Raw genomic sequence first — 19,823 nt, 5'->3', positions numbered from 1 at the left:
GCAAACCCATTTCATGACACATATGGCAACATGCATGGTTTCCAAATCAAAGAAAGCTGAGTGGGGTCATTTGAGGATTTTGTGGTGGTGCTGAATCACTGCTGACTGGAAAAGCTGGTGACCTTACCATGACTTGCTGCTGGATGGGATTCACTCCTTGTTGAGGGCCAAAGGTGTTTGGTGGTTGCACACCGATGTAGTAAGGCTGCCCCTGCCAATGAGAGGAGTGGGGGGAGGGCTTAGATCTCAGGTGTTACCATAAACAAAGAAAGAACCTTAAAAAGAAAGCTTTTCTCCTACCACCGCTTGTTGCTGGCCAGGCATCACTCCCTGTTGACCTCCAAAGTTATTTGGTGGCACAAATCCCTGAAAAGGAGAAGATTGTAAGAGGTCATTGAGAATATTCCTTTAAAATAACACTTTTTTTTCTTAAGAGCCCTAATTACTAAATCAATTTGAACAAAATCAAAATGCGACAAATTAAGCAGCTGAGACGGTGTTCTTGAATAGCATGAATTTTCTTTTAAAGACACATTTTCTCTGTTTTTATATGACGTGTTTTGTCTTTACCCCATTCATAGGGAAACCAGGTCTGAGGAACTGCTGCATCTGGGGGTATCCAAACCTCGGAAAGTAGGGGAAGGCCCCGGGCGGCAAGTAGGGGGCCGCAGGAAACATCTGTGAGGAAGAGAACTTAGTTATTATATTATATCAATTAAATAAAGTTTGACTTGAGATAATAGCTTAGTTATTCCAAATATACAGTATATAAAGTTTGACATCTCAGATATGGAAAGACAAGGTGAGCTTGCAGATATTTAAAAAAAATGTTTGTTTTTTCACATGAAGTATGAAGGGAAATCACTTGAATATCCGAGACTTAAGCTTAAGCCAAATGTAAACTTAAGTGTAGACTTAAGAATGCTTACCGGGGCAAACTGGGGCTGTGCAATTATACCTCCACCGGCAAGCAGGGGGTTGATTCCGGCTACTCCTAGCCCTGGGTTAGCCACTATTAACCCTGGGTTCAGACCAGCCAACCCCAGCCCTCCATTCAAGCCTGTGATCAGTGCTATTTTCTGAAGGGTGAAAAGAAGGCCAATTAGATCCTCTTACAGTCAAAGTCATGATTGCCATTTATTCAGCTTTGAGTTCCCTGGATGGGATCTAACATGGGCTTTGAATCCATATCTGTCTTACCTTATCAGCGTTGACCTACAAAGATGCAGGGATAAAGACAAAGTTGTGTGTCTCAGTCATTTGTTATAACTTATTCTGTATATTAGTTCACATAAGTGTGAATGCTATGGTGTTTTACTCACATGGAGAATGCCTGCTGCAAAGACGATGAAGATGATGCACTTCATGTTACAAGCTGACTGATGGAAAAACAACACTGTAATGATGAACATGTCAGTACTCCAGCTCCTTTCATCTGCTAACACTATTCTAATTCTAATCCAGTCAGAAATCTGAATGTAAAGTTATAACTTAGTCCATCACTGAATATAAAAACACAAGTACATGTCCAGTTACCTTATTTCCAGTCTTTACTGAAGTCCAGGATGGAAATGTGTTGGGTCCGTGATACGATAGTGCCCTTTTATACGTTAGCATTTTCCTGTTGATGATTAACCAATAAGTGTAGCTCTGCGTCCAGACAAAGGCACCTTTGAGAAGAAATCACATTTGTCTCATTGCTAATTCCTTTAAATTACCACCTGTGCAAGTCTCCTCATCAGGGAGTAAATATGGTTAAGTAAATATGGTCATTGTATATGGTCTGATATGCTGTCGATGCAGGATGACTGGGCGCAGTAAATGTGGGGCATTAGGCATCGGACACCTCAGTGAGATTCAAGCTTTCATGTGTATGACAAGTCCCATGAGCTCACCGGACCTACTGCGATCCGTGTTGCACAGAGTGAGGTGTGAGTCGTTACGAGGTCAACAGCATTGTCTAGCCAACACAATGCTTCCCTGAGACGGGCGTGTTTCTAGGTAGGGCCGCGTTCTGAGGTATTCGCTCCACATATGTGTGAATGAGCGCACATCGATTTCAGCTTGCGATGTGCACGTGAATCAACTGCGGATCTCGGCTCTTCCTGTTGTACGATCGACCGAGCGTGTCCCGACCTTCCCTCAGCCATTCAAACGTGGTTTTATGTCTGCAGTCGTGTTTGGATATACAGTGATTTCTGCAGAGATAAGTACCACTTTGGGTGCCAGGAAGAGTGCATAATTACAGAGTCCCGGGTGGTTTGGTTAGTGAAGTCAGCGAAAGGTTTCTGGTTCAAACGTTAATTATACACATCTCCTAATGTCCTCATTATTCCAGCCTGCGCTCAGACATAACACACTTAATTGCCAAGACGGAGAGTTAACTGCAAAACACTGGTTCGGTATCTCAGTGATAGCGCTTCACTGCACAAGGACACAGCTCCCTTGTAGGTGAAACAATGTACAGTACATGCAATGGTGAAAAAAGGGTTTAACGGGGACTTGTTTTCATTCAATTAAGATATTTTGGGGATACGTGTTTGGAATCCATGACAAGCGCAAGCCACGTTTGACTGTGCTAGTGATCATATATCATTGAGTCTTTAACTTCATACTTATCAGCGTGAAATCTGATGCATTTTCTGTTTGATACAGGATGTTCAGAATAAACTGGTCGTTGCATTCAGTGACATGCATCGATTATCCATCTAAGCATCATCTAACAGGCTTATTCCTGGTCAGAGTTGTCAGGGCACTGATGGCAAGATGCAGGAACATGCCCAGTACCAGTCACCAATCCCTTGCAGGGCACACACACCATTCACGCAGACACACATGCCTATGGGCAATTTAGACTCTACAATTAGCCTCTCTGGACTGTGGGAAGTAGCCAGAGGAATCCCACGTGGGTGCGTGGGGAATGTGCAAGCGGAAAGGTCCTGGCTGTGTTTCAAACCGAGGACCTTGTTGCTGAGAAGCGACAGTGAACCACTGGCACCCACCGAACCACTGCCGCCCACCGAACCACTGCCACCCACCGAACCACTGCCGCCCACCAAACCACTGGCACCCACATTCAGCGACATGTTCTGGTCAACCGCCGGACAAGAAGTGAAGCTCCCTGGACAGCCATATTTGTTGGAGATTTGAGATAAATGACACTGTAAAGTTTTGTTAAAAAAAAATATTAAAAAATGACCATTGTCTATTATCTCTGACCTTGGAGTTCACTACCACCAAGTTTAAGTTCACATTTCCAAAATTTCTGTGATGTAGAATGGAATGCATTCAGACACACGATTATATCCAGGCTCCTGAGGTGAGTGGCTATGGAGAGAGCAAGCAGTGAGGTAATAATCTAGTGTGAAATTATTGAGCTGAAATTGTCATGCACGGATGTCACGAGTTGCTGATGCTGACTTCACGTTTGAACTTACACTGTTGTCTGGTGCTGGATTCTAGCCCCACCTGCTGGACAAAAACAAGAATATGTGCAAATCATGTGGAGCGGACTGAATCATGCAGAAGAATTACATTACAGTCCAGGAGGATGATATTTATATAACTTTATATAACTTAAAAAAAATCTCTTTCATTTGAACATCAACTATTTCTTATTTTATATTTGTATACCACTGTTTCTGTCTCTGGCTGACCCTGGCTTTTGAGTTAATATTATAAAGTAAGGTACAAGTAAACTCTTACAGAGCCAACCGACAAGTTTAATCCTCCCTTGCTAAGTCACAGGCAAATAATAGTTGCATATTAAAACAGAAACTGGCAACCGATATGTTATACAGTATTTAAACAACTGAATTCCCTTTTTTTATTCAAATTATTTTAATTTCATTTGAATAATTTTAGAATGCCCATGACTTCAGGCAGAAGCAGGTTAAGCCTGGGTTTGGAGGAGGTGTTTATAGCGTGTGTCCTCCTGAACTGACATAAGGAAGAACACTGTTGTAATCGGGCCTACAATTATTATTATGGAAACAACACCCTGAGGAAGACATTAAGCCCAGCAAATGTCCCCCAAAATGGTTTGTGGTCTAAATTAAATTTAAATTTAAATTAAATTTAAATGGATGAACCATGTGAACTATAGGTTCAGCTCTGTCAGAAGAACAAGGGGGCATAGGCAGAAGTTAAAGATAAATGCAACACTGATATCACTCATTCATTCATTTTTTATAGAAAGTTGAAACAGTGCTGAACAGAATGTGATAAACTGAATAGCTGGTCATCATGTGGTCTATTCTTATGATACTTTGCTCCTATTCTGCTGAAAGTGAAAAAGGTCCATTTGGACTCACTACTGAACTAACACAGGCTATACACTGCTGCCTCTAGGTTCATCCAAGGCCATGGGAGTGTATTTATATCGGCTATGTACAGTAGGTATCACAATTTCCCAGAACCACTGACATAATGTATTGCTCTGTGGATCAATAACACAGGAGTACTTACTACTTAACACATACACACACTCACACACATAGTAAAACACTGATACTTTGAAGACCTACTGTTTACCTCAAATGGGAAAAACAGTTTGTCTGGATCCGGAAACATCTTGGCTAATGAAATACAAACGGCTAGACAAGAGTTATTACCACATGCTTGAGAATTACAATCATATTTTCCTTTAACTTTAAATTACTTTTACCATCTAATATCCACATCTTAACAAAATCTAAACAAGCACATTCTATAATCAATTTAAATTTACCGCAGAGGAATGCGACTACATTGAGTCTCAGATTGCTTAACAAGACATGTAGGTTCCTATAGACTGAGTTTAGTATCACTTTCAGTGCTTTTCTTCTGCTGTCTTTGGACCTACGCTGAAAAATATTGCATCAGTCTGTTCTCAACCCACAGCTTTGCCACAGGGCCTACACAGACCACAGGGCAGCAATCAAAAACTGCAAAACAAAACATCTGAGAAATATTGCCTTTGGATCGTGGATGAGAGGGCTGCTCTGAGCCTTTAACCTTCTGTGACCCAGGAGAAAAAAAAAAAAATGTTTTACCTTTTACCATCTTGGGTGACAAAAACATGTTGCAGTGAAAATATTTTCAAAAAAAAGTTTCATTTTATTGAAATGTCCCTTATGTTAAGAGAAATACTGTATAGAGCTCTGGGACACCAAAATGTATTTTATTTTGTTTGAGGGCACAGGGTCTCAACAATAGGCCTGTGAGTCTGTGTGTGTGTAGTCTTTGGTTTAAAAATGACCAAAAACTAAAATTAACTTTTTTATTAACATGGTTTTTAAAGAAATGATAAACAAGAAGGTTTATATCTGTATGTTCAGACTGAATTTGAACATCTTTTAGGTAACAAAGCGTCTGTGCTGCATGAAGTCTGACGTTAGCTGTGTATGTTTTTGGCTTTCAGCGACAGCCACATCCGACGGAGACAAAACCACAGTCACCCCACTAACATTCCTCCATTCTTCCTCCGGGAGAAATTGCAGGATATAACGCAGCTCGCTTTGTAATTATCTTGGAAAAGCCCATATATTTGTTGATTTGGACTAAATTTTGCAATCAGGCCTTCGCCAAATAAGTTTGGAAAGGATGCGAAGCTTCCAACATTTCACCGGCATCTTTTTCGAACGCAGTCTTAGAATAAGCAGAAAATGACTTCCGTAGAAATAGGCGGAGCACTGTGTGGTCGCGTGTAATTGCATGAAATAAATAAATCCCATGGAACTGACATAAGTGAGAGGCTGGAACATGAAATGTCAACGGAAGTCACCGAGAGGACCAAATATGGTCTTCCGAGAAGCGAAAAGAAGAGGAGTGTGTGTGTGCGCGCGTGTGCGTGCATGCCTGCGTGTGTATGACTGTGTGTGCGTGCATGTGCGTGTGCTTGTGTATGTGTTACATTTCTGAACACATTTTCTGAAAAACGGAAGGAATATACATTTGAACATAACTGCATTTATATACATTATTGTCAATAATTTTGGCCACGGGCATGACAGTACTCCAGATTAAGGATCAAAATATCCTGGTCTCCATATCCGTTCTACAACCACGAGGTCACTTTCTTCAAAATGGAACTGAAACTCAAATGAACAATCAGTGACTTTTACCGTCAGCAAAGCATGTCAGCTAAGGAGAACCCATTAAGGGTACAGTGTCTGTTAACAATACAATGGGCCCAGAATGAAAGACACATGTTCGCTGTGACACTCAGTTGGACCTTCTTGTCTTTGTATTGCGGTGACTGATAGATTGTCCTTTCAAATAATCGTGTGCACATCTTTCATGTCATTTGGAATGTAATACATAAATACACTTGATACTTGAGAATTAATTCACTTTCAAATACAACAAAATGAGAAAAGAGTATAAGATAATCAAAGCTGTGTGTACATTGACTGAAGCTATACTTTGGGCTGGTGTGAGGTTTGAAAATGATGTGGTAGCTTCAGCAGTGGTATATGCTATTTTATACAAAGCAGAGGCAGGACTCATGCAAGTGTGTAAATTTGGAAAGCTAAACATTACCATTTTTGAAAAGATTCAATTACATGTATGTGGCAGCAATAATTTTCAAACCACATATGTTTCTTTTAAATTCTTCCCGATGACAGCAGGAAATGTAGGCGTTCTACACCATGAAGGTGGCACGAGAAAAGGGTCACCAAACAAACAGAGTATAAAAGCCTGTGGAGGAATTCTTCACTGACAGCATATATCTTTATGTTGGGGAAATCACATCAAGACAGAATTTTGAAATACATATTCAGACATATAAAAGGAACTAATTCATCAAAGGTAAGAGTGTTCTTGAATACTGTGACGGTAGAGATGTTGCAGATATTGTAATATCAGATATCTTTAAGTTACGGTATTCTATGTTATTCATTATATTTTGTAATTTTGTGTCCATTGTACTTGCTAATGCATTGCTTTGTTGTGGGGTTTTTTCTTAGTGCGTAGTTTCAATATTATAAGATTAATGTGTTATATTTAGTAAAATCGGTACACAGCAAAACATTTTCAAACAAATGTAATCTTGTGAGATTGTCTTTGGTGATGCTTTTATACTGTAAGCAGTGATGGTACAACTTTAACCTGCAGAATAAGATGCCATACATCTATACCTCCTGAATCTGAAGATTTTACATTTGCGTAACATGTCTTAACCAATTCTCAGTCAGTATGATGAAAATTGAATTTATATGGGTAATGCTATGGTCTCTACTATCTGATTGGTTTTATTACTGAAGTTAATGTATAGGAAATTTCTGAAGTGGTGAACAAACATATTCATATGCAATTCAGGGTAAGTTCTGGAATTATGCAATTAGGTTTTCCCTTTTTGGGGGAAAGTTAAGTATTCTTACCAATAAAGGTGATGAAATGTAGGACTTTCATCTTAATTATAAAATGCATGTCTTGGTGGCATGTCTTAAGCGGCATACAGATATTATCTGTCATTTTCGGTTTTTAACATTTTACATGTAGCATTCTAGATTGAGCGTGACTGTTTATATATATATATATATATATATATATATATATATATATATATATATATATGATAGACTATATTTATTCATGCATGCATTTATTTTGCACAGGGTTGGCCACCAGTATGAAGTCTGCAGTTTTTTTTATTAGCATCTTGGCTCTAGGTGCAGCTCTGCCTGTAAGTAGTGCAAATATGACACCTTTTTTATTTGTTTGTAATCAAACCATATACTGCAAATTAATATAAAAAGATGTTTTTTATCTTGTAAAAATGCTCTGCCTCTTCTTTCTTTCCAGACTTACCGGAGTAAGCGACAGTTGGAAAGTTCAGAAGAAACACAGGTACAGAATATATTCATTAAAAATGTGTGTGTGTGTGTGTGTGTGTGTGTGTGTGTGCATGTGCAGGTGTGTGTGTGTGTGTGTGTGTGTATGTTTGTGTGTGTATGCAGACCCTGCATGTAGACAATAGTAGAAGTACTTCATCTTTTGCTTCAAGCAGCAGTTAGAAAGCTCATAGGAAATTCAGTATGTAGTCATTAAAAATCTAGATCTGCAGTGAAGATTTATTGCAATGTAATGAAGAATACCCTTCTCAGGGCCCTTACTCAAAATGAATACATTGCTTTTCATGTTTAGTCAGAGGAGGCAAGTCATTCCTCTGAGAGTGAAGAGGATAGCAAACAGGTATGTGTCATACATCTCATTAAATATTGTCATAAATATTTAATCATCATATGTTTGATTAAGAAATCAAAAATATTTCATATATTATATATTCAAAACGTATTTCCTTTAATCCAGAATTCTGCAGAAGGTGCCAAAATTAACACTGCGGAAGACAATCAAAGTGAATCATCTGATGCCAGTAACCATGGAAACCTAAATGGGGGCCTAGGAGATGGACAACAGCTCAGTATTGTTACTGTTAGCCTAGCCGCCTTGGAACACGATATAACAGTGGCTGTGATCGACATCTTCTCCAGTGAGGAAGAACTCAGCGGTTCAGAGATAGATCATGACAAAGAACAAAATCTGAACAGTACTGAAAAAAGCCTTGGGAGTGATCAGGTCTCTGTGTTTAGTGACGAGGATTTGCAAAAGGACGACCCTTTGGCAATCCATAACTTCGCCTCTGTCATCGAGACAGGAAAAATAAATGACTCAAATTCTACCACTGAGACAGGGAAAGAGAGTGAATCAGATTCAAGTTCCAGCAATGAGACAGGAAAAGAGGATGAATCTGATTCAAGTTCCAGCGGTGATACAGGAAAAGCGAATGAATTAGATTCAAGTTCCAACAGTGAGTCAGGAAAAGAGAATGAATCTGATTCAAGTTCCAGAATAAGCGAAAGTAGTGAATCTGATTCAAGTTCTGAGACCAGCAAAACCATTGAGTCTAATGAGAGTGACTCTAGTTCAAGCAGCGAGAAGAACCAACGCAGTGCATCAAGTTCTAGCACCGAGGAGGACATCAGCAGTGAATCGAGTCAGAGCTCAACCACCATAAACCAAGTCACCAAACCCACCCAAAGTTCTTCTGTTGAGTCTGGCACTTCAATAAGTAGCAGTGACTCTGGTTCTGTCTCTAGCAGTGAAGAAGACAGTCAGTCCATGTCTGCATCTAGTATCACTCACTCGATCAGCAAAAGTGGAAGCAGTGACTCTACACCCCAATCCAACAGTGCTTTAAAAAGCCCACACTCTGTTTGGCACAGTGTAGATAGTGCAGTCCAGAATACAGCCAGTTCAGCTCCAAGCGTAAGCAGTGATGGGAACAGCAGTGAGGAGACTCAAAAGGAAGATTCAAGCTCTAGTAGTGAAGACAGTACAAGCCATGAAGATGCCTCTGGTGATGGTAATGAAGATGATTATAACAGTAATTCAAGCTCCAGCAGTGAAGAAGAACACAGTGAAGAGAGCTTAGAAGACCACAGTCTTGACAATAGCGACTTTGCTGAAAATGCTATCAGCATGATTAGTCGAAACGAGGTGTTAATATCCAGTGAAAGCAGTGAAAGTCAGATCAGGGAGTTTACCTCAAACGCCATCACTTTCACAAACCCCAGTGCTAAGTTTGCCACTGGCTTCATCATTACTTTGAGCGGAAGCAGTGAGTCGAGCTCTAGCAGTGAAGAAAGCCAGGACTCTCCCTCCAGTGAACTAAGTCCAAGCCAGACCTCCACACTTAGCTCGAGCAGTGAAGAGAGTGAAGCCAGTGAACCCAGCCCCATTATCACAAACACAGTGAGTCTGACCACTGAGCTCAGTTCCAGCTCCAGCAGCACAGCAAGCTCCAGCAGTGAGTCCAGAAGCAAAGAGACAGAAGAAGACAAGCTCAGCTTGGGCACCGAAACACAGTTACGCAGTGATAGTGACTCCAACAATAGCAATAGCAGCAAAGAGGGCAAAACCAACAGCGACTCTGGTTCTGTCTCTGAGGAAGATCAAAGCAGCGTCTCTTCTTCCAGTTCCAGCAGTAAGGAAGCAAAATACATCCAGAATTCCAGCACTAGCAGCGATGACGATAAAGACTCTCAGTCCGACAGTGAGGAAGGCAAACAGAGCAAGGGGGAACACGTTAGAGCTCTGCCTAGTTATTCACTTAACACAGCTAGTGTCACAAACTTTCTGAGACAGATGCACCTTGACAAGATCTTAAAGATAAAACCCTTCCTGCCAATTCTAATTACTCAACACAGACATGCAGGACATCACATGCTAACCAGTAGCAGCAGCAGCAGTAGCAGCAGCAGCAGCAGCAGTAGCCAGAGTTCAGACAATAGTGAGGAAAGCAAAAAATGAAAAGGGGTTAAGCCTTGAAGTTTAATGGAAGACAGTGAGTAAAAAGAGTGGACATTATTATGTATTAAGTATAAACCACAAATACCTCTGTAACATAATTTACCTATCCAGTGTTTAATGTTTGGATGCTGGACTGTTTGTTTCTAACTGTGAATAAGTGTTTTATACCCATTTTAATTACTAGGCATTTGGAGTCATGTAAGTAATACAATTGAGCACTTTGTTGAATTTGTTACCTAAAATGAAATGTAAGCAAGTTGAACACCTGACACATGACTATACCCTCATGGTGTTTGGAATGTGCAATGTCTTATGTGACAATACCTCAGTACTAAAATCTGTGCATTTTAAATGTATACACAGTTCAAAATAAATCTCTGTGATATGATGTATAATAGAGAGATAAATAAATAAACTTTTGCTACTTTTTTACTGTCAATGTTTGTACCTGCTTCAGAGTATATCTTGTTAATGATGTATTTATGGAATCTTTTAAATTAATTGGTTATAAGAAAGGCCAAATATCAATGTTAAGGTGATTCTCTGAGCTTATGAAGCCCATTTGAGACTGAGGCTTGTATTTAAGAATGTTATCAATGACCTCCAATAAATTCAAGAATGATTTTCTTTCAACGATGCACTGGACTTGAACTCCTCAAAGTCATACTTGCACACTATATAAACAACAACAGTAATACGTATAACATTCAAAACAAGTTGTATCCAACAAACTACAACCTAGCGGCCACAGACTCAAACATGAATAATCATCAAGTGACAATCGCGGACACGTTGGGGAGAACATGCAATCTCCACACAGAAGGGCCCCAGCCAGGATTTTACTTGGGATCTACTTAATGTGAGGCAGCAGTGGTATTTACATCCCACCCATTAAATCAAAACAGGCTGTCATTGTGATTGTCTGCATGTCTTATGTGGCATGTCACAATTATTTAAAATGAGACCACTTTGATAGACCATCCTTAGAGGAATTGAGAAGGCATTCTCAGACATTGAGGAAGGAGTTTTCCCCAGTGACAGAGGGGAATGAGAGGAGGTCATAAGGGAAAATGGCTCAAAACTCAGTCTCCAGCTGAGGAGAATTATGTGTATTCCACATACGTATAACACTAGCTTAGGCTACAGTATCTCAACATTTGTGTGTTAGCAGGATTGAACTTAAAAGTCTTCTCTAGGATCCTTCATGTCATCTGGGATATGTCAGGAATAGTACACTTTTTGCTGGATGTAGTTAGGTGTAATGCTTGCCACAGTTTCAAATCAGAATTTTAAAATTTGCATTTGACTATGCCTGAGAAAGCTACTTTCTTAACTCTGTCAACTTTGCCCCCTTGTGGTTGAGTCATCACATCTGAAATTATTTTTGTGCTCAAAATCATATTCCAATATGAGAACTCAAATATACAATTCAGTTGCATGAACAGATTGTTTTTTTTTCTTAGCTCCCTTTTATTGCATGTCCAGCCAACATATTTCCATACACATAGAAGCAGTCTTTTCTCATGTTTAATTATGAAAGTGAAATTTAAGAATGGATAAATATAAAGAGAGATTTTTGCAACTTTTGTTTAGTTCATTGGTTTCTATTTTGTCACATGTATTTTCTAAATTCATATATCAGCTACATACTGTAATTCTTCAAATTCACTGGGTAAATGCAAAGCCTTTCACTTTTGGAGGAAGAAAGTGATAAAAAAGAAGAATAAGTACTCATCTCATCCCTTCATTATACGTTTCTGACCTGCATTGTCCATATGATTAGTACCTACACCACACTACTCATTCATCTTGGAAGTTAGCTAACCCTATTCCCTGGAGTAATAATGAAGGCAGCAGAGGTGCCAGAAATCCCCATATGAAGTACCATTCATGTATGACTGCTTCCATCGCTGTTCTTCTAATTCAGGGGTCGGCAACCCTGGTCCTGGAGACCCGCAGGGTGTGCTGGCTTTCGTTGTTACTTGGCATTAATTGATCAATGAAAGCCGTTGATTACACAGTTAACTCACCTCACCTGGTTTCTTGGGTCTGAATCGGTTGCATATTTTAAGGTGGAGACGAAAGACAGCACACCCTGCGGCTCTCCAGGACCAGGGTTGCTGACCCCTGTTCTAATTATTCTATACCAGGGGTCAGCAACCCTGGTCCTGGAGAGCCGTAGGGTGTGCTGGTTTTTGTTTTCGCCTTAATACCAGCAACTGATTCAGACCCAAGAAACCAGGTGAAGCGAGTTAACTGTGTAATCCACTGCTTTAATCGATCAATTAAGTGCTGAGTAATGACAAAAGCCAGCACACCCTGCAGCTCTCCAGGACCAGGGTTGCCGACCCCTGTTCTATACATTTACATAGTTCTATATAATTCTATTATAAACAGGCTGTGATTTATCAGACTTTATTCTGTGAATGTCAATGTCAATGTCACCTTGAGATCAGCTTGAGAACAATGAAAATGGTCATTCTCAAAACAGACCCTCATTCACCAATTGTAAAACATTTTGCCCTGTGGTAGTTACACAACACATTAGTATTTAACACAGGAAACCCTTAGTGTCATCAAAGCATGTATTGGTAACCTCTGAAAATGCCTGCTCTAATTCAAGTCCAAGTATAAATTCAAGTTTATTTATTAATTAAAGTTATATTTGCAGTGCTTTGTTGCTGGGCTGTAAACATGTAGGTTAAAATCCACGTTGGTATCACAAGAAAGCTCCTATAGCACTGCACAACAGCTACATTAGAAAATCAGTGTGCCAAACCTGACATTCTGTTTCTACACCATTGCGAAAATTGGGGTGATGCAGTTTTGGCACCATGAAAGATACTTCAGGGGTGCTGAAAATGTGTTTGAACAGCAGACAATCACTGTAAGTGCTGTTAGTACATGCAGTTGTTTGCAGTCCAGGAAAACTAGCAGAAACAAGAAACTAGTACCCTGTCCAAATGTATTTTGTGAATTATATTTTAGGTCATAATGTAGCAGCACTATACTTTTCCCATGTTTTCTAAACACTGGGTAGTTAATTCTGCAGAAAGGAGGGATATGGCAAAGCAAAATATAATTTTTTCACCTAAATACAGTGTAAAGGGGTGCACAGTCCCAGCAATTTTGTATCATTTTGGATTCATTATCCTGAGGCAGAGCAACCCAGGCCTACTAGGCAGGCTTCTCTTTGGGCTGTTGAGACAGTTCTGATGCCGGTGTTTTAATCGGTTTCCACAGGGAGACCATGACAGTCATGGCGATGTGAGATAACAGTCATGGCAGTGAGAAGAATAAGGAGGGGGAGGTAAGACACCAAGTCTACCACTGAAAGTGAGGACAACCATACAGCCAATCTAGTAATACTCGATGAGCAGAAGGAAACGCATTTGTGGTGATTGTCACCTAAAAAATGGCATAGATATGATATACACACATAACCACATACTCACAAGAATGCACGCACACACATACACACCTTTTATTTGCACTCTTCCGATTGGCTAATCAGATTATACATTCAGTTCATACATACGCGAGGTTGAAAAGTAGGCCTGAATGAACTCCAAAAGCACATGAGATGAATGCACACAGCTGATGAATACCCAACATACCCTACCCTGCATGCTTTCTAACAGCGTGTTTTAACAAAGCCTTTTTCTTATCTAATTTAAAAGACTGATCATGGAGTCCATATCAGGCAGGCAGGCGCCACTGTTTTCAAACAAGGAAGACACCATACATCTAACAGACTGGGGAACAAAGCTTCAGACATGTTTAGAGAAAAGTAAAGATGATACGCAGCTAACAGCTAATTTTTATTACCAGTGTGAAGCTAAAGTTACTGTGTTTTTTAATAATGTCATCGCAAGGTTCTGAATAAAAGCCTCCATTACACATTTTGATTTATTTCTTTTGTCACCACCCGAAACCATAATGTTCCACCTACACTGTTAATGGGTTTTTCCACAGGAAAGGCCATGTCTATGGCCTGACAATTTGTCTCTTATTTCACTTAAAGTTCTTGCATGTTGTGCAAGGTCGGGTTCACATTGTCTTCTTGTGACGTATTTGTGTCACGAAGAAAACTTTTTGCTATATTCTTGGAAAATTGTCACAATCAAGGTAGCAGCCAAGATATTACACAGTTCCTTACGAAATGCTCCAATCCCCTCAGCTTTTCAAGTTGCCATAGTAGTCTTTTGGCTAAACAGTAAAATTATTCTGCTTGACATTTTACAGAAGTAATACTATTGAAGTACTTTATTCAAGGCTGCAACAGAAGTGCCCCATCTGGGAGTCAAAACTGAGATGGGTGCATGGGGAGTTGGACCCAAAATTCACAACTCAGAAACAGAGGTGTAATAAGGTCCTGTTAGGGCTTTATTCAGGGAGAGTCCAGTGAGCGTAGTCAAAAAACAAGCAATGTTCGTACACGTAAAATCCAGCCAAAACCAAAGTACGGTACCGAGGGAGAAGGCAGTCTCGTAATCGGTACACCATGCAAAAAGTCCGGTAGCCAGGAAAGCTGTCAGCGGGGCAGACGTACAGGCGGACGGTAGGCAGGCTCAGGGTCGATGACGGCGCAAGAGTCACAATTTCACAAAGACATGTCATGAAACTGAGCTTTATGTGCAGGTGTAGACAGGTGTAGGCAATTAGCTTGAGAGCAGCAAGAGAATGGAAATCAGGTGTGGAGGATTGACAAGTTAACGAGGTAATTAGTAATCATTAGTAATAAACCTATCCTGCCCTAGCATTAGTAAATTAGTAAATGACATGCACAAGAAACGTAAGGTAACGGCCTGTAGCGGCCTGTAGCGGCATGTAGCGGCCTGTAGCGGCCTGTAGCGTAGTGGTTAAGGTAAACGATTGGGACACACAAGGTTGGTGGTTCTAATCCCGGTGTAGCCACGATAAGATCCACACAACCGTTGGGCCCTTGAGCAAGGCCCTTAACCCTGCATTGCTCCAGGGGAGGATTGTCTCCTGCTCAGTCTGTACGTCGCTCTGGATAAGAGCGTCTGCCAAAATGCCAATACTGTAACATGAACACATGGTTAGAATGTTAGTATTACCCAATCCTGATCTAAAGTTAATAGATTAGTAAGAAGACAAGGGGAATTGAAACAATTTAGGGAAGTGTGAGTGACAGTAAGAGAGAGAAAGCAGGAATGCAAGGTTTGCAGAAAGACACAAAAATGTGTATGCTAAACAATGAACAGAACCACATAACATGAAACAAACATAAATCATGACATAACATAAGTTTGCAACTGTGACATGAATAAACTACATAATGTTTCATGACAAGACTAACAATAAAATCGTAACAACAACTAAACATGAAACATAACATGACATGAAAATTAAATGTAACAAGAAATAAAGCATAACAACATGGCGAGACTAGACTAACATAATACGTGACATGACAAGAACGTAACTAAGACAATGACTAAACATGAAACATGACGTGACAAACATGAATCATGACAAAAAGTTTTGAGTTACATGCCCAGTTTCCTAATCATAATACTACACACAACATAGTATAGACAGGAAAGAGCATGTATGCATTATATATGAATGAGCAGATGAACTTAGCCCCTCCTTCTCATGGAAGTGCCCTAGCTCACTGTATGTTACTGCTCTGAATGTCTGGCCATAGGCACCATTAGTACAGGTTAGGTTCAGATCCACAGCAGGCATAAGTGTTTCTCACTTCCCAAACCACCTCATACTTTTAGATAAAAAACTAAACTGAGTTGTTATTATTTTTCATCCTTTTTCCTACCGTTCGGAATGGCAAATCATATCCATCATCAGGGCTCATTTCTGCAACACTCATATTTAAATCACTATATTTAAACCAGGAGGCTGCTGCAAATGCTCTGGCAAGGATTACAGCAATTTAATTGAAATATGTGTATATGGGTGATTGAGCATGTGAAGAAACTGTCACTTGTTGGCACTAAATTTAGTTGCTGCTAAATTACACGGATCTATTTGGCTGCAGCTCTATGAAGTAAATTATATGGTTAGCAGTATTGCTGACCTAAGCAATTAAAGGGGCAATGTTATTGTTTATCTCCTTTCAGAAAACTCTCACAGAAGATCTTGGGATATTTTTGTAATGTTGTTTCTCTTATTTAATGAATTCTCCCATTCAGCATTGTCCATTTGCATATGACAGTATTGACTACTTGACTACTACAGTTTGAGGTCATTTATCAAGAAAGAAACAATATACTGTAATAAACAAACATAATCTCGATTTAGTAAAATTGTAATGAAGCGCAGAGATGACCTTCACATGGTCCCAAACTTTTTCATTCCATTCTGGAGAGAGAAAGTGTTGATTTGCTGTATCCATTATTCCGGCTTACCACAACTACAACCTTACTCCTCAAACACATAATTCAGTCTGAATCTTATGATTAGCAGGGAAACGCAGATAAGTTTATTTCTATTTGTACAGCTTGCAATGTTATGGTTTATTCATGATATGTGTGGGAAAAAAAGTGACTGTACCACCCATATTTTTTAAATACAATCTTCAAAGAAGGAACATATCACTTATAATATTTTTACAGCAATAATAATATTGTAACGAGCAAATAAATTCCTGTTACAAAAAATTGCTTTACCTAACCATTTAATAGGCCATTCCTTCTGAAAGCTGTCACTTTGCTGCAGAAAAGATTAATCCATGTAAAAAAAAGAGAATAATATCCCAATAGTAATGGAGTAACACAAATGTGGGGACCATTGCACAGGTCACGCTTCTGGATTCTATTTTTTTATTTATTTATTTATTTATAGTCTCTTTATTGTATTTTATTTTACAATTATTTGTTGTTGGACTAAATCATTTATGTGACTATGTGCAGTGGACACAGGAGTGTATGTAAAGCTATGGGTGTTGTATCAGTTAGCTGTTGAGTTCACCATATGGGTAAGGCTATTTGAAGTTTAACAATAAAGCTAGCCTTCATTAAACGTTAGAAAATCAACCATTTCATGTGTTTTGTGCATTTCAGAATATGGAAATGCATTTTCCAAACACAATTCAACAGTGGAGCGTTGGCTTGTGTATCAGTGCACCCATTCACCTGCCAAACAACAGCCTCGTATGTGCTGTGTACCTGAGAACTGCCAGTGTAAATATGTCCTCCCTCTTCTCTCTGCTGGTAATTGCATACATTACCCGTCCAAAACATAAATTTCTGAGAAGGCACCATATTATGAGGATGGCACGCGTGTCATTAGTCAGCCACAGCTGTATTTTAAGGTAAATATATCTTCAAGCTGGAGGGGCGTGTAGTAATGTTACCACTTTGAGAGAAAGTTAGTCACACCTCGTGACATCACTACCCTCGCACTGTTTTGATTTTTTTGGGCTTCACCTGGGTCTGTTTAAATAGGCAACCGCAGAGTGCAGCCATCTCACCACAGGATTGTAACTTACACCCACAAACCACAACCTCACAGGTGGATATACTGTGCCAACATTTTCAAGGGACACCAAAAGGTAAGGAGGCCACATTGTTTAGATCAAATTAAGCGCAATAAAACAGTACAGGTTTTGCTAAGATATCAAATGTCATCAAAAATGATTTATCTGAAAATACTGGAATAATTTAATGATAATGTCAATTGTCAATTTTATGAAAAAACTGCAAAGCCATTGAGTGCTATACGACTGAGAGGAATGTATGTAATATATTGCAGAAAATCCTGAAATCATGGACGCCATATTGCTACTATTTTGTCTGGCAGGAACACTATCTGCTCTTCCTGTAAGTACCAATGTTTAATGATGTTTAAGGTGGCAGTGTCATATAATGATCATGGAGTTGGGGTCATGGCTGAGGTTGTAGGGTTATTTCCCAACTGTAATGTTCAGCTGTTTCACCACTGAAAAGGCTGCTTCACCAAAGTTAATGGTCAAAATCAAACTGTAGAAATGGCTTGTATGCAAATGTAATCTGTATTGTTCTTCATAAGACTGTCTGCTGAGTTCTGAAATGTCCTGTGAAAAACTTGTGTGTTATGATAATACACTGTAAATAAAGACTGCAAATTGCATTACAGGTACCACAAGAGGAAATCATTTTCGCAGTGAGTATAGGATGCACATTCATTTCAGTGCTGTTTTATTCAAATCTTTAGAACTAATGCTTATGATTAGAAACTGAAGCTAAGATAACATCAGTCTGCAAAATATGTCACTCACAGCTCACTGGAATTTGAGAAGTTGTAAAGAATGTGTGTGTGTGTGTGTGTCTGTGTCTGCATGTGTGTGTGTGAACTTGCCTGCATGTATGTGAGTATATGTACATGTGTGCATGTGTGTATGTGTTTTATACTAAATGTAAAATGCATTTATTTTTTAGGGCAGTGGTGATGGAGGCTTCTACAGCGATGCTCCACAGGTAGAAGAACAACTGGTCTCAACAAGTGGTCTCGAATCAGCGCAAAAATGGATCCCTGTCTGAGCACTGTAAATTATGTCTTTTGTTTCCCTTTGCATTTCAGAACAATAGTGAAATAAGCCTGGTGCTTCTGGGCCCATCTGGAGAGCCTGCGGGGAGCGGAGACGGAGGATTTCAACGAAGCTCAGACTCTAACAGCAGCAGCTCACACGGTCCTAGCAGCAGCGCTGAGGAACAGTCCGGTTTTAGCTCTGCAGAACACTTTGAAATTAAATACTTTACACCCAACATAAGTTCTATTGACAGTGAAAACGTCACTGATGGAGATGAAATACTTGATGGCACAAGGGCCCCGATGATAAACCATGAGACAAGCACCATAGCTTACACTGACGTATTTACGCATGAAGCAGATAACTTTGAAAGTCCTGTGATAACTTTTAGGTTTTCAAGAGATACGCATCTTCAGAAGCGCAGCGCTAGCAAAGTGAAAGATGAAGCGAAGGACAGTGGAGATATTTCTGATCCCGTGGCAGTTGGTGAGAAAGCGGCAAACCCTGACAATGCCCTTTCATCTGAACATAAAACAGACGGTGCAGAAGATGAAGGCATGCTGGGTGATGATCTGTTCGATTTGAGTTTGAGCGCTTCCAGTGCTGTTGATGGCTCAACTGATTCTGGCAATCCCAGTGACTCCGAAAAGTCAAGTGGCTCTGCAGATTCTCATCACTCTGGCAGTTCCAGTGACTCTAGTGACTCCAGTGATTCCAGTAGCTCCAGTGATTCTAGTGACTCCAGTGATTCCAGTGACTCTAGTGACTCCAGTGATTCCAGTAGCTCCAGTGATTCCAGTGACTCCAGTAGCTCTAGTAGCTCCAGTGATTCCAGTGATTCTAGTGACTCCAGTAGCTCTAGTAGCTCCAGTGATTCCAGTGATTCTAGTGATTCTAGTGACTCCAGTGATTCCAGTAGCTCTAGTAGCTCCAGTGATTCTAGTGACTCAAGTGATTCCAGTAGCTCTAGTAGCTCCAGTGATTCCAGTGATTCCAGTAGCTCTAGTAGCTCCAGTGATTCCAGTGACTCAAG

This window comes from Conger conger, chromosome 8 (assembly GCF_963514075.1).
Source record: "Conger conger chromosome 8, fConCon1.1, whole genome shotgun sequence".
NCBI classification, from domain to species: Eukaryota; Metazoa; Chordata; class Actinopteri; order Anguilliformes; family Congridae; genus Conger; species Conger conger.
Note: the sequence above shows the minus strand (reverse complement) of the source record.